This window comes from Eptatretus burgeri, chromosome 10, assembly GCF_056783735.1.
Source record: "Eptatretus burgeri isolate ZD-2024b chromosome 10, Ebu_testis_v1, whole genome shotgun sequence".
NCBI lineage: Eukaryota > Metazoa > Chordata > Myxini > Myxiniformes > Myxinidae > Eptatretus > Eptatretus burgeri.
Window position 1 is genome coordinate 5,672,778 of NC_140970.1, and position 17,540 is coordinate 5,690,317.

Sequence of the window (17,540 nt, forward strand, 5' to 3'; positions counted from 1 at the left end):
TTGCACAACATGGATGATGAAGGTTGTTGCCAAGTTTCATAGAAATTGTATGTGTAGTTTCGGAGAAGAGAGCAAATACCTATTTTGGAGGGGTCAAACAACACACCCACACCCCTCCCCCACCCCGTAGATCCCCTTAATGAGTGCAGATTTTGATGTGGTCGATATACTTTGGTACATCATGGGTGATGAAGGTTGTGGTTAAGTTTTATCGAAGTCCCGTGTGTAGTTTCAGAGAAGAGAGCAAATACCTATTTTGGGGAGTCAAACCCCCCTCTCCCCTCGTCGACCCCTTCAATGAGCATAGATTTTGATGTGGTTGATACACATTGGTACATCACGGTTGATGAAGGCTGTGGTCAAGATTCATCAAAATCGTGTGTGTAGTTTCAGAGAAGAGGGCTAATCTATTTTGGGGGTTTGCACTCACCCGCCCCCCAACTCCCGTAGACCACATAATCAGTGCAGATTTTGATGCGTTCAATACACTTTCGTATATTACGGATGAAGATTGTTGTGGTCAACTTTCATCTAAATAGTTTGTGTAGTTTTGGAGAAGATAGCAAATCACTAATTTTTTTTTGGTGGGGGGGGGGGTCAAAAAAACCCTGGAGACCCCTTGAATAAGCACAGATTTTGAAGTGGTCAATAAACCTTCCTTAGGCCTCAGATATGAAGCTTGTGGCCAAGTTTCATCAAAATCGTGTGTTTAGTTCAAGCGATAATGACTGAAGTGTTTACTGACTGACTGACTGACTGGCCCACTTACCTACGGACACCACTCGATCGCATCAGCTCAACTGACTGAAATTCAGGTGAGCTAAAAATGGAGAAAAAGTTAACAGCAGCACAACACAATATGGAACAAAATATGTTCGGTGTTACAGAGACAGATAGAAAAACAAATAAATGCGTTCGAGAACATACCAAAACTCAGGACATCTTAGAAATAATCAAACTCAGGAAATGGAAATGGGCAGGAGCAGGACACATTCGTCGGTCAGATAACAGGTGGACAACAATAGTAAACAGAAGGGGAATACCCCTCGGTGCTCACATGGCAGCAACTGGATAAAATAACCAGGGAACCACTGGAAGGCGTGGACGACCCACAAAATATGGAACGGAGAAGAAAGTAAATAACTGTGGATTATTTTTTTTAATGTTGTGAACAAACTTAAATACATCACAGGTGATTAAGGAGGTGGTCAAGTTTCATCAGAATTGTGTGTGTAGTTTCTGAGAAGAGAACAAATACCTCTTTTGGGGGGCAACCCCCCTGCAAACCCCATTTGACCCCAATTTTTTTTAATGGTTTGAACAATCTTTGGTACATCAAGGTGTTGAAGGTTGTCGTCAAGTTTCATCGGAATTGTTTGTGTGTAGTTTCTGAGGAGAGAACAAATACATATTTTTTGGGGGGGCAACCCCCCCTCCCCCTTACCCATAGACCCCCTTAATGAGCACAGATTTTGATGCGGTTAATACACCTTCGTTAGGCATCACGTGTGAAACTTGTGGCCAAGACAGAGCAACATGACGTCAACCTGTTGAGGTAACTTGTGTTGTTCAACTACCGTGAGCAAGACGACCGTGTCGATACGAGTACGATACCAAAACACGAACCATGCTGTAGTAATAAACAGACCGATAATACCAAAACACGAACCGTGCTGTAGTAATAAACAGACCGATAATACCAAAACACGAACCGTGCTGTAGTAAAAAACAGACCGATGATACCAAAACACGAACCTTGCTGTAGTAATATACAGACCGGTGATACCAAAACACGAACCATGCTGTAGTAATATACAGACCGGTGATACCAAAACACGAACCATGCTGTAGTAATAAACAGACCGTTGATACCAAAACACGAACCATGCTGTAGTAATATACAGACCGGTGATACCAAAACACGAACAATGCTGTAGTAATATACAGACCGGTGATACCAAAACACGAACCATGCTGTAGTAATAAACAGACCGGTGATACCAAAACACGAACCATGCTGTAGTAATATACAGACCGGTGATACCAAAACACGAACAATGCTGTAGTAATATACAGACCGGTGATACCAAAACACGAACCATGCTGTAGTAATAAACAGACCGTTGATACCAAAACACGAACCATGCTGTAGTAATAAACAGACCGATGATACCAAAACACGAACCTTGCTGTAGTAATATACAGACCGGTGATACCAAAACACGAACCTTGCTGTAGTAATATACAGACCGGTGATACCAAAACACGAACCTTGCTGTAGTAATAAACAGACCGTTGATACCAAAACACGAACCATGCTGTAGTAATATACAGACCGGTGATACCAAAACACGAACAATGCTGTAGTAATATACAGACCGGTGATACCAAAACACGAACCATGCTGTAGTAATAAACAGACCGGTGATACCAAAACACGAACCATGCTGTAGTAATATACAGACCGGTGATACCAAAACACGAACCATGCTGTAGTAATATACAGACCGGTGATACCAAAACACGAACAATGCTGTAGTAATATACAGACCGGTGATACCAAAACACGAACAATGCTGTAGTAATATACAGACCGGTGATACCAAAACACGAACCATGCTGTAGTAATAAACAGACCGGTGATACCAAAACACGAACCATGCTGTAGTAATATACAGACCGGTGATACCAAAACACGAACAATGCTGAAGTAATAAACAGACCGTTGATACCAAAACACGAACCATGCTGTAGTAATATACAGACCGGTGATACCAAAACACGAACCATGCTGTAGTAATATACAGACCGGTGATACCAAAACACGAACCATGCTGTAGTAATAAACAGACCGTTGATACCAAAACACGAACCATGCTGTAGTAATATACAGACTGGTGATACCAAAACACGAACCGTGCTGTAGTAATATACAGACCGATGATACCAAAACACGAACCATGCTGTAGTAATATACAGACCGTTGATACCAAAACACGAACCTTGCTGTAGTAATATACAGACTGGTGATACCAAAACACGAACCTTGCTGTAGTAATATACAGACCGGTGATACCAAAACACGAACCGTGCTGTAGTAATATACAGACCGATGATACCAAAACACGAACCGTGCCGTAGTAATATACAGACCGATGATACCAAAACACGAACCATGCTGTAGTAATATACAGACCGATGATACCAAAACACGAACCGTGCTGTAGTAATATACAGACCGGTGATACCAAAACACGAACCGTGCCGTAGTAATAAACAGACCGTTGATACCAAAACACGAACCATGCTGTAGTAATATACAGACCGATGATACCAAAACACGAACCGTGCTGTAGTAATATACAGACCGATGATACCAAAACACGAACCATGCTGTAGTAATATACAGACCGGTGATACCAAAACACGAACCATGCTGTAGTAATATACAGACCGGTGATACCAAAACACGAACCGTGCTGTAGTAATAAACAGACCGTTGATACCAAAACACGAACCGTGCTGTAGTAATATACAGACCGATGATACCAAAACACGAACCGTGCTGTAGTAATATACAGACCGGTGATACCAAAACACGAACCGTGCTGTAGTAATAAACAGACCGATGATACCAAAACACAAACCGTGCTGTAGTAATATACAGACCGGTGATACCAAAACACGAACCGTGCCGGAGTAATAAACAGACCGATGATACCAAAACACGAACCGTGCCGCAGTAATATACAGACCGGTGATACCAAAACACGAACCGTGCCGTAGTAATATACAGACCGATGATACCAAAACACGAACCGTGCTGTAGTAATATACAGACCGATGATACCAAAACACGAACCGTGCTGTAGTAATAAACAGACCGTTGATACCAAAACACGAACCATGCTGTAGTAATATACAGACCGGTGATACCAAAACACGAACCATGCTGTAGTAATATACAGACCGGTGATACCAAAACACGAACCGTGCTGTAGTAATAAACAGACCGTTGATACCAAAACACGAACCGTGCTGTAGTAATATACAGACCGGTGATACCAAAACACGAACCGTGCTGTAGTAATAAACAGACCGATGATACCAAAACACAAACCGTGCTGTAGTAATATACAGACCGGTGATACCAAAACACGAACCGTGCCGTAGTAATAAACAGACCGATGATACCAAAACACGAACCGTGCCGCAGTAATATACAGACCGGTGATACCAAAACACGAACCGTGCCGTAGTAATATACAGACCGATGATACCAAAACACGAACCGTGCTGTAGTAATATACAGACCGATGATACCAAAACACGAACCGTGCCGTAGTAATATACAGACCGATGATACCAAAACACGAACCGTGCTGTAGTAATATACAGACCGATGATACCAAAACACGAACCGTGCTGTAGTAATATACAGACCGGTGATACCAAAACACGAACCATGCTGTAGTAATATACAGACCGGTGATACCAAAACACGAACCGTGCTGTAGTAATAAACAGACCGTTGATACCAAAACACGAACCGTGCTGTAGTAATATACAGACCGATGATACCAAAACACAAACCGTGCTGTAGTAATATACAGACCGGTGATACCAAAACACGAACCGTGCCGTAGTAATAAACAGACCGATGATACCAAAACACGAACCGTGCCGCAGTAATATACAGACCGGTGATACCAAAACACGAACCGTGCCGTAGTAATATACAGACCGATGATACCAAAACACGAACCGTGCTGTAGTAATATACAGACCGGTGATACCAAAACACGAACCGTGCCGTAGTAATATACAGACCGGCGATACCAAAACACGAACCGTGCCGTAGTAATATACAGACCGATGATACCAAAACACGAACCGTGCTGTAGTAATATACAGACCGGTGATACCAAAACACGAACCGTGCTGTAGTAATATACAGACCGGTGATACCAAAACACGAACCATGCTGTAGTAATATACAGACCGGTGATACCAAAACACGAACCGTGCTGTAGTAATATACAGACCGGTGATACCAAAACACGAACCGTGCTGTAGTAATATACAGACCGGTGATACCAAAACACGAACCGTGCTGTAGTAATAGACAGACCGGTGATACCAAAACACGAACCATGCTGTAGTAATATACAGACCGGTGATACCAAAACACGAACCGTGCTGTAGTAATATACAGACCGGTGATACCAAAACACGAACCGTGCTGTAGTAATATACAGACCGGTGATACCAAAACACGAACCGTGCCGTAGTAATATACAGACCGGTGATACCAAAACACGAACCGTGCTGTAGTAATAAACAGACCGTTGATACCAAAACACGAACCATGCTGTAGTAATAAACAGACCGGTGATACCAAAACACGAACCATGCTGTAGTAATATACAGACCGGTGATACCAAAACACGAACCGTGCTGTAGTAATATACAGACCGGTGATACCAAAACACGAACCGTGCTGTAGTAATATACAGACCGGTGATACCAAAACACGAACCGTGCTGTAGTAATAGACAGACCGGTGATACCAAAACACGAACCGTGCCGTAGTAATATACAGACCGGTGATACCAAAACACGAACCATGCTGTAGTAATATACAGACCGGTGATACCAAAACACGAACCATGCTGTAGTAATATACAGACCGGTGATACCAAAACACGAACCGTGCTGTAGTAATAAACAGACCGTTGATACCAAAACACGAACCGTGCTGTAGTAATATACAGACCGATGATACCAAAACACGAACCGTGCTGTAGTAATATACAGACCGGTGATACCAAAACACGAACCGTGCTGTAGTAATATACAGACCGATGATACCAAAACACGAACCGTGCCGTAGTAATATACAGACCGGTGATACCAAAACACGAACCGTGCTGTAGTAATATACAGACCGATGATACCAAAACACGAACCGTGCTGTAGTAATATACAGACCGGTGATACCAAAACACGAACCGTGCTGTAGTAATATACAGACCGATGATACCAAAACACGAACCGTGCTGTAGTAATATACAGACCGATGATACCAAAACACGAACCGTGCTGTAGTAATATACAGACCGATGATACCAAAACACGAACCGTGCTGTAGTAATATACAGACCGATGATACCAAAACACGAACCATGCTGTAGTAATATACAGACCGATGATACCAAAACACGAACCGTGCTGTAGTAATATACAGACCGATGATACCAAAACACGAACCGTGCTGCAGTAATAAACAGACCGTTGATACCAAAACACGAACCGTGCTGTAGTAATATACAGACCGATGATACCAAAACACGAACCGTGCCGTAGTAATATACAGACCGATGATACCAAAACACGAACCGTGCTGTAGTAATATACAGACCGATGATACCAAAACACGAACCGTGCTGTAGTAATATACAGACCGATGATACCAAAACACGAACCGTGCTGTAGTAATATACAGACCGGTGATACCAAAACACGAACCATGCCGTAGTAATATACAGACCGATGATACCAAAACACGAACCATGCTGTAGTAATATACAGACCGATGATACCAAAACACGAACCGTGCTGTAGTAATATACAGACCGATGATACCAAAACACGAACCGTGCTGTAGTAATATACAGACCGGTGATACCAAAACACGAACCATGCTGTAGTAATATACAGACCGGTGATACCAAAACACGAACCGTGCTGTAGTAATATACAGACCGGTGATACCAAAACACGAACCGTGCTGTAGTAATATACAGACCGGTGATACCAAAACACGAACCGTGCTGTAGTAATATACAGACCGATGATACCAAAACACGAACCGTGCTGTAGTAATATACAGACCGGTGATACCAAAACACGAACCATGCTGTAGTAATATACAGACCGATGATACCAAAACACGAACCGTGCTGTAGTAATATACAGACCGATGATACCAAAACACGAACCGTGCTGTAGTAATATACAGACCGATGATACCAAAACACGAACCGTGCCGTAGTAATATACAGACCGATGATACCAAAACACGAACCGTGCTGTAGTAATAAACAGACCGATGATACCAAAACACGAACCATGCTGTAGTAATATACAGACCGATGATACCAAAACACGAACCGTGCTGTAGTAATATACAGACCGGTGATACCAAAACACGAACCGTGCTGTAGTAATATACAGACCGGTGATACCAAAACACGAACCGTGCTGTAGTAATATACAGACCGGTGATACCAAAACACGAACCGTGCTGTAGTAATATACAGACCGGTGATACCAAAACACGAACCGTGCTGTAGTAATATACAGACCGGTGATACCAAAACACGAACCATGCTGTAGTAATATACAGACCGGTGATACCAAAACACGAACCGTGCTGTAGTAATATACAGACCGGTGATACCAAAACACGAACCGTGCTGTAGTAATATACAGACCGGTGATACCAAAACACGAACCGTGCTGTAGTAATATACAGACCGGTGATACCAAAACACGAACCGTGCTGTAGTAATATACAGACCGGTGATACCAAAACACGAACCGTGCTGTAGTAATATACAGACCGGTGATACCAAAACACGAACCGTGCTGTAGTAATATACAGACCGGTGATACCAAAACACGAACCGTGCTGTAGTAATATACAGACCGGTGATACCAAAACACGAACCGTGCTGTAGTAATATACAGACCGGTGATACCAAAACACGAACCATGCTGTAGTAATATACAGACCGGTGATACCAAAACACGAACCGTGCTGTAGTAATATACAGACCGGTGATACCAAAACACGAACCGTGCTGTAGTAATATACAGACCGGTGATACCAAAACACGAACCGTGCTGTAGTAATATACAGACCGGTGATACCAAAACACGAACCATGCTGTAGTAATATACAGACCGGTGATACCAAAACACGAACCGTGCTGTAGTAATATACAGACCGGTGATACCAAAACACGAACCGTGCTGTAGTAATATACAGACCGGTGATACCAAAACACGAACCGTGCTGTAGTAATATACAGACCGATGATACCAAAACACGAACCGTGCTGTAGTAATATACAGACCGATGATACCAAAACACGAACCGTGCTGTAGTAATATACAGACCGGTGATACCAAAACACGAACAATGCTGTAGTAATATACAGACCGGTGATACCAAAACACGAACCTTGCCGTAGTAATATACAGACCGATGATACCAAAACACGAACCGTGCCGTAGTAATATACAGACCGGTGATACCAAAACACGAACCGTGCTGTAGTAATATACAGACCGATGATACCAAAACACGAACCGTGCCGTAGTAATATACAGACCGATGATACCAAAACACGAACCGTGCTGTAGTAATAAACAGACCGATGATACCAAAACACGAACCGTGCTGTAGTAATATACAGACCGATGATACCAAAACACGAACCGTGCTGTAGTAATAAACAGACCGTTGATACCAAAACACGAACCGTGCTGTAGTAATATACAGACCGGTGATACCAAAACACGAACCATGCTGTAGTAATATACAGACCGGTGATACCAAAACACGAACCGTGCTGTAGTAATATACAGACCGGTGATACCAAAACACGAACCGTGCTGTAGTAATATACAGACCGGTGATACCAAAACACGAACCGTGCTGTAGTAATATACAGACCGGTGATACCAAAACACGAACCGTGCTGTAGTAATATACAGACCGGTGATACCAAAACACGAACCATGCTGTAGTAATATACAGACCGGTGATACCAAAACACGAACCATGCTGTAGTAATATACAGACCGGTGATACCAAAACACGAACCGTGCTGTAGTAATATACAGACCGGTGATACCAAAACACGAACCGTGCTGTAGTAATATACAGACCGATGATACCAAAACACGAACCGTGCTGTAGTAATATACAGACCGATGATACCAAAACACGAACCGTGCTGTAGTAATATACAGACCGATGATACCAAAATACGAACCGTGCTGTAGTAATATACAGACCGATGATACCAAAACACGAACCGTGCTGTAGTAATATACAGACCGATGATACCAAAACACGAACCGTGCTGTAGTAATATACAGACCGGTGATACCAAAACACGAACCGTGCTGTAGTAATATACAGACCGATGATACCAAAACACGAACCGTGCTGTAGTAATATACAGACCGATGATACCAAAACACGAACCGTGCTGTAGTAATATACAGACCGGTGATACCAAAACACGAACCGTGCTGTAGTAATATCCAGACCGATGATACCAAAACACGAACCGTGCTGTAGTAATATACAGACCGGTGATACCAAAACACGAACCGTGCTGTAGTAATATACAGACCGGTGATACCAAAACACGAACCGTGCTGTAGTAATATACAGACCGGTGATACCAAAACACGAACCGTGCTGTAGTAATATACAGACCGGTGATACCAAAACACGAACCGTGCTGTAGTAATATACAGACCGATGATACCAAAACACGAACCGTGCTGTAGTAATATACAGACCGGTGATACCAAAACACGAACCGTGCTGTAGTAATATACAGACCGATGATACCAAAACACGAACCGTGCTGTAGTAATATACAGACCGGTGATACCAAAACACGAACCGTGCTGTAGTAATATCCAGACCGATGATACCAAAACACGAACCGTGCTGTAGTAATATACAGACCGATGATACCAAAACACGAACCGTGCTGTAGTAATATACAGACCGATGATACCAAAACACGAACCGTGCTGTAGTAATATACAGACCGATGATACCAAAACACGAACCGTGCTGTAGTAATATACAGACCGGTGATACCAAAACACGAACCGTGCTGTAGTAATATACAGACCGGTGATACCAAAACACGAACCGTGCTGTAGTAATATACAGACCGGTGATACCAAAACACGAACCGTGCTGTAGTAATATACAGACCGGTGATACCAAAACACGAACCGTGCTGTAGTAATATACAGACCGGTGATACCAAAACACGAACCGTGCTGTAGTAATATACAGACCGATGATACCAAAACACGAACCGTGCTGTAGTAATATACAGACCGGTGATACCAAAACACGAACCGTGCTGTAGTAATATACAGACCGATGATACCAAAACACGAACCGTGCTGTAGTAATATACAGACCGGTGATACCAAAACACGAACCGTGCTGTAGTAATATACAGACCGGTGATACCAAAACACGAACCGTGCTGTAGTAATATACAGACCGATGATACCAAAACACGAACCGTGCTGTAGTAATATACAGACCGGTGATACCAAAACACGAACCGTGCTGTAGTAATATACAGACCGGTGATACCAAAACACGAACCGTGCTGTAGTAATATACAGACCGGTGATACCAAAACACGAACCGTGCTGTAGTAATATACAGACCGGTGATACCAAAACACGAACCGTGCTGTAGTAATATACAGACCGGTGATACCAAAACACGAACCGTGCTGTAGTAATATACAGACCGGTGATACCAAAACACGAACCGTGCTGTAGTAATATACAGACCGGTGATACCAAAACACGAACCGTGCTGTAGTAATATACAGACCGGTGATACCAAAACACGAACCGTGCTGTAGTAATATACAGACCGGTGATACCAAAACACGAACCGTGCTGTAGTAATATACAGACCGGTGATACCAAAACACGAACCGTGCTGTAGTAATATACAGACCGATGATACCAAAACACGAACCGTGCTGTAGTAATAAACAGACCGGTGATACCAAAACACGAACCGTGCTGTAGTAATATACAGACCGGTGATACCAAAACACGAACCGTGCTGTAGTAATATACAGACCGGTGATACCAAAACACGAACCGTGCTGTAGTAATATACAGACCGGTGATACCAAAACACGAACCGTGCTGTAGTAATATACAGACCGGTGATACCAAAACACGAACCGTGCTGTAGTAATATACAGACCGGTGATACCAAAACACGAACCGTGCTGTAGTAATATACAGACCGGTGATACCAAAACACGAACCGTGCCGTAGTAATATACAGACCGGTGATACCAAAACACGAACCGTGCTGTAGTAATAAACAGACCGTTGATACCAAAACACGAACCGTGCTGTAGTAATATACAGACCGGTGATACCAAAACACGAACCGTGCTGTAGTAATATACAGACCGTTGATACCAAAACACGAACCGTGCTGTAGTAATAAACAGACCGATGATACCAAAACACGAACCGTGCTGTAGTAATAAAGACCGGTGATACCAAAACACGAACCGTGCTGTAGTAATAAACAGACCGTTGATACCAAAACACGAACCTTGCTGTAGTAATATACAGACCGATGATACCAAAACACGAACCTTGCTGTAGTAATATACAGACCGATGATACCAAAACACGAACCGTGCTGTAGTAATATACAGACCGATGATACCAAAACACGAACCGTGCTGCAGTAATAAACAGACCGTTGATACCAAAACACGAACCGTGCCGTAGTAATATACAGACCGATGATACCAAAACACGAACCGTGCCGTAGTAATATACAGACCGATGATACCAAAACACGAACCGTGCTGTAGTAATATACAGACCGATGATACCAAAACACGAACCGTGCTGTAGTAATATACAGACCGTTGATACCAAAACACGAACCGTGCCGTAGTAATATACAGACCGATGATACCAAAACACGAACCGTGCCGTAGTAATAAACAGACCGTTGATACCAAAACACGAACCGTGCTGTAGTAATATACAGACCGATGATACCAAAACACGAACCGTGCCGTAGTAATAAACAGACCGTTGATACCAAAACACGAACCATGCTGTAGTAATATACAGACCGATGATACCAAAACACGAACCGTGCCGTAGTAATATACAGACCGATGATACCAAAACACGAACCGTGCTGTAGTAATATACAGACCGATGATACCAAAACACGAACCGTGCCGTAGTAATATACAGACCGGTGATACCAAAACACGAACCGTGCTGTAGTAATATACAGACCGATGATACCAAAACACGAACCGTGCTGTAGTAATATACAGACCGATGATACCAAAACACGAACCGTGCTGTAGTAATATACAGACCGATGATACCAAAACACGAACCGTGCTGTAGTAATATACAGACCGATGATACCAAAACACGAACCGTGCTGTAGTAATAAACAGACCGTTGATACCAAAACACGAACCGTGCTGTAGTAATATACAGACCGGTGATACCAAAACACGAACCGTGCTGTAGTAATATACAGACCGTTGATACCAAAACACGAACCGTGCTGTAGTAATAAACAGACCGATGATACCAAAACACGAACCGTGCTGTAGTAATATACAGACCGGTGATACCAAAACACGAACCATGCTGTAGTAATAAACAGACCGATGATACCAAAACACGAACCTTGCTGTAGTAATATACAGACCGATGATACCAAAACACGAACCGTGCTGTAGTAATAAACAGACCGGTGATACCAAAACACGAACCTTGCCGTAGTAATATACAGACCGATGATACCAAAACACGAACCGTGCTGTAGTAATATACAGACCGGTGATACCAAAACACGAACCGTGCTGTAGTAATATACAGACCGATGATACCAAAACACGAACCGTGCTGTAGTAATATACAGACCGATGATACCAAAACACGAACCGTGCTGTAGTAATATACAGACCGGTGATACCAAAACACGAACCGTGCTGTAGTAATATACAGACCGGTGATACCAAAACACGAACCGTGCTGTAGTAATATACAGACCGATGATACCAAAACACGAACCGTGCTGTAGTAATATACAGACCGTTGATACCAAAACACGAACCGTGCCGTAGTAATATACAGACCGATGATACCAAAACACGAACCGTGCCGTAGTAATAAACAGACCGTTGATACCAAAACACGAACCATGCTGTAGTAATAAACAGACCGATGATACCAAAACACGAACCGTGCTGTAGTAATATACAGACCGATGATACCAAAACACGAACCATGCTGTAGTAATATACAGACCGATGATACCAAAACACGAACCGTGCTGTAGTAATATACAGACCGGTGATACCAAAACACGAACCATGCTGTAGTAATATACAGACCGATGATACCAAAACACGAACCGTGCTGTAGTAATATACAGACCGATGATACCAAAACACGAACCGTGCTGTAGTAATATACAGACCGATGATACCAAAACACGAACCGTGCTGTAGTAATATACAGACCGATGATACCAAAACACGAACCGTGCTGTAGTAATATACAGACCGGTGATACCAAAACACGAACCGTGCTGTAGTAATATACAGACCGATGATACCAAAACACGAACCGTGCTGTAGTAATATACAGACCGGTGATACCAAAACACGAACCGTGCTGTAGTAATATACAGACCGGTGATACCAAAACACGAACCGTGCTGTAGTAATATACAGACCGTTGATACCAAAACACGAACCGTGCTGTAGTAATATACAGACCGTTGATACCAAAACACGAACCGTGCTGTAGTAATATACAGACCGTTGATACCAAAACACGAACCATGCTGTAGTAATATACAGACCGATGATACCAAAACACGAACCGTGCTGTAGTAATATACAGACCGTTGATACCAAAACACGAACCATGCTGTAGTAATATACAGACCGGTGATACCAAAACACGAACCGTGCTGTAGTAATATACAGACCGATGATACCAAAACACGAACCGTGCTGTAGTAATATACAGACCGATGATACCAAAACACGAACCGTGCTGTAGTAATATACAGACCGTTGATACCAAAACACGAACCGTGCTGTAGTAATATACAGACCGATGATACCAAAACACGAACCGTGCCGTAGTAATAAACAGACCGTTGATACCAAAACACGAACCATGCTGTAGTAATAAACAGACCGTTGATACCAAAACACGAACCATGCTGTAGTAATAAACAGACCGTTGATACCAAAACACGAACCGTGCCGTAGTAATAAACAGACCGTTGATACCAAAACACGAACCGTGCCGTAGTAATATACAGACCGATGATACCAAAACACGAACCATGCTGTAGTAATATACAGACCGATGATACCAAAACACGAACCATGCTGTAGTAATATACAGACCGGTGATACCAAAACACGAACCATGCTGTAGTAGTATACAGACCGATGATACCAAAACACGAACCGTGCTGTAGTAATATACAGACCGATGATACCAAAACACGAACCGTGCTGTAGTAATAAAGACCGGTGATACCAAAACACGAACCATGCCGTAGTAATATACAGACCGGTGATACCAAAACACGAACCGTGCTGTAGTAATATACAGACCGGTGATACCAAAACACGAACCGTGCTGTAGTAATATACAGACCGGTGATACCAAAACACGAACCGTGCTGTAGTAATATACAGACCGGTGATACCAAAACACGAACCGTGCTGTAGTAATATACAGACCGATGATACCAAAACACGAACCGTGCCGTAGTAATATACAGACCGGTGATACCAAAACACGAACCGTGCTGTAGTAATATACAGACCGGTGATACCAAAACACGAACCGTGCTGTAGTAATATACAGACCGGTGATACCAAAACACGAACCGTGCTGTAGTAATATACAGACCGGTGATACCAAAACACGAACCATGCTGTAGTAATATACAGACCGGTGATACCAAAACACGAACCGTGCTGTAGTAATATACAGACCGATGATACCAAAACACGAACCGTGCTGTAGTAATATACAGACCGGTGATACCAAAACACGAACCGTGCTGTAGTAATATACAGACCGGTGATACCAAAACACGAACCATGCTGTAGTAATATACAGACCGATGATACCAAAACACGAACCGTGCTGTAGTAATATACAGACCGGTGATACCAAAACACGAACCGTGCTGTAGTAATATACAGACCGGTGATACCAAAACACGAACCGTGCTGTAGTAATATACAGACCGGTGATACCAAAACACGAACCATGCTGTAGTAATATACAGACCGGTGATACCAAAACACGAACCATGCTGTAGTAATATACAGACCGATGATACCAAAACACGAACCGTGCTGTAGTAATATACAGACCGGTGATACCAAAACACGAACCATGCTGTAGTAATATACAGACCGATGATACCAAAACACGAACCGTGCTGTAGTAATATACAGACCGGTGATACCAAAACACGAACCGTGCTGTAGTAATATACAGACCGATGATACCAAAACACGAACCGTGCTGTAGTAATATACAGACCGGTGATACCAAAACACGAACCATGCTGTAGTAATATACAGACCGATGATACCAAAACACGAACCGTGCTGTAGTAATATACAGACCGATGATACCAAAACACGAACCATGCTGTAGTAATATACAGACCGATGATACCAAAACACGAACCGTGCTGTAGTAATATACAGACCGTTGATACCAAAACACGAACCGTGCTGTAGTAATATACAGACCGATGATACCAAAACACGAACCGTGCTGTAGTAATATACAGACCGTTGATACCAAAACACGAACCGTGCTGTAGTAATATACAGACCGGTGATACCAAAACACGAACCATGCTGTAGTAATAAACAGACCGATGATACCAAAACACGAACCGTGCTGTAGTAATATACAGACCGTTGATACCAAAACACGAACCGTGCTGTAGTAATATACAGACCGATGATACCAAAACACGAACCGTGCTGTAGTAATATACAGACCGATGATACCAAAACACGAACCGTGCTGTAGTAATATACAGACCGATGATACCAAAACACGAACCGTGCTGTAGTAATATACAGACCGTTGATACCAAAACACGAACCGTGCTGTAGTAATATACAGACCGGTGATACCAAAACACGAACCGTGCTGTAGTAATATACAGACCGGTGATACCAAAACACGAACCGTGCTGTAGTAATATACAGACCGGTGATACCAAAACACGAACCGTGCTGTAGTAATATACAGACCGGTGATACCAAAACACGAACCGTGCTGTAGTAATATACAGACCGGTGATACCAAAACACGAACCATGCTGTAGTAATATACAGACCGGTGATACCAAAACACGAACCGTGCTGTAGTAATATACAGACCGGTGATACCAAAACACGAACCGTGCTGTAGTAATATACAGACCGGTGATACCAAAACACGAACCGTGCTGTAGTAATATACAGACCGGTGATACCAAAACACGAACCGTGCTGTAGTAATATACAGACCGATGATACCAAAACACGAACCGTGCTGTAGTAATATACAGACCGGTGATACCAAAACACGAACCGTGCTGTAGTAATAAACAGACCGTTGATACCAAAACACGAACCATGCTGTAGTAATATACAGACCGATGATACCAAAACACGAACCGTGCTGTAGTAATATACAGACCGATGATACCAAAACACGAACCATGCTGTAGTAATATACAGACCGATGATACCAAAACACGAACCGTGCTGTAGTAATATACAGACCGTTGATACCAAAACACGAACCGTGCTGTAGTAATATACAGACCGTTGATACCAAAACACGAACCGTGCTGTAGTAATATACAGACCGTTGATACCAAAACACGAACCATGCTGTAGTAATATACAGACCGTTGATACCAAAACACGAACCGTGCTGTAGTAATATACAGACCGATGATACCAAAACACGAACCATGCTGTAGTAATATACAGACCGTTGATACCAAAACACGAACCGTGCTGTAGTAATATACAGACCGATGATACCAAAACACGAACCGTGCTGTAGTAATATACAGACCGTTGATACCAAAACACGAACCGTGCTGTAGTAATATACAGACCGATGATACCAAAACACGAACCGTGCTGTAGTAATAAACAGACCGTTGATACCAAAACACGAACCATGCTGTAGTAATATACAGACCGATGATACCAAAACACGAACCGTGCTGTAGTAATATACAGACCGATGATACCAAAACACGAACCGTGCCGTAGTAATATACAGACCGATGATACCAAAACACGAACCGTGCTGTAGTAATATACAGACCGATGATACCAAAACACGAACCGTGCTGTAGTAATATACAGACCGATGATACCAAAACACGAACCGTGCTGTAGTAATATACAGACCGTTGATACCAAAACACGAACCGTGCTGTAGTAATAAACAGACCGATGATACCAAAACACGAACCGTGCTGTAGTAATATACAGACCGTTGATACCAAAACACGAACCATGCTGTAGTAATATACAGACCGATGATACCAAAACACGAACCGTGCTGTAGTAATATACAGACCGTTGATACCAAAACACGAACCATGCTGT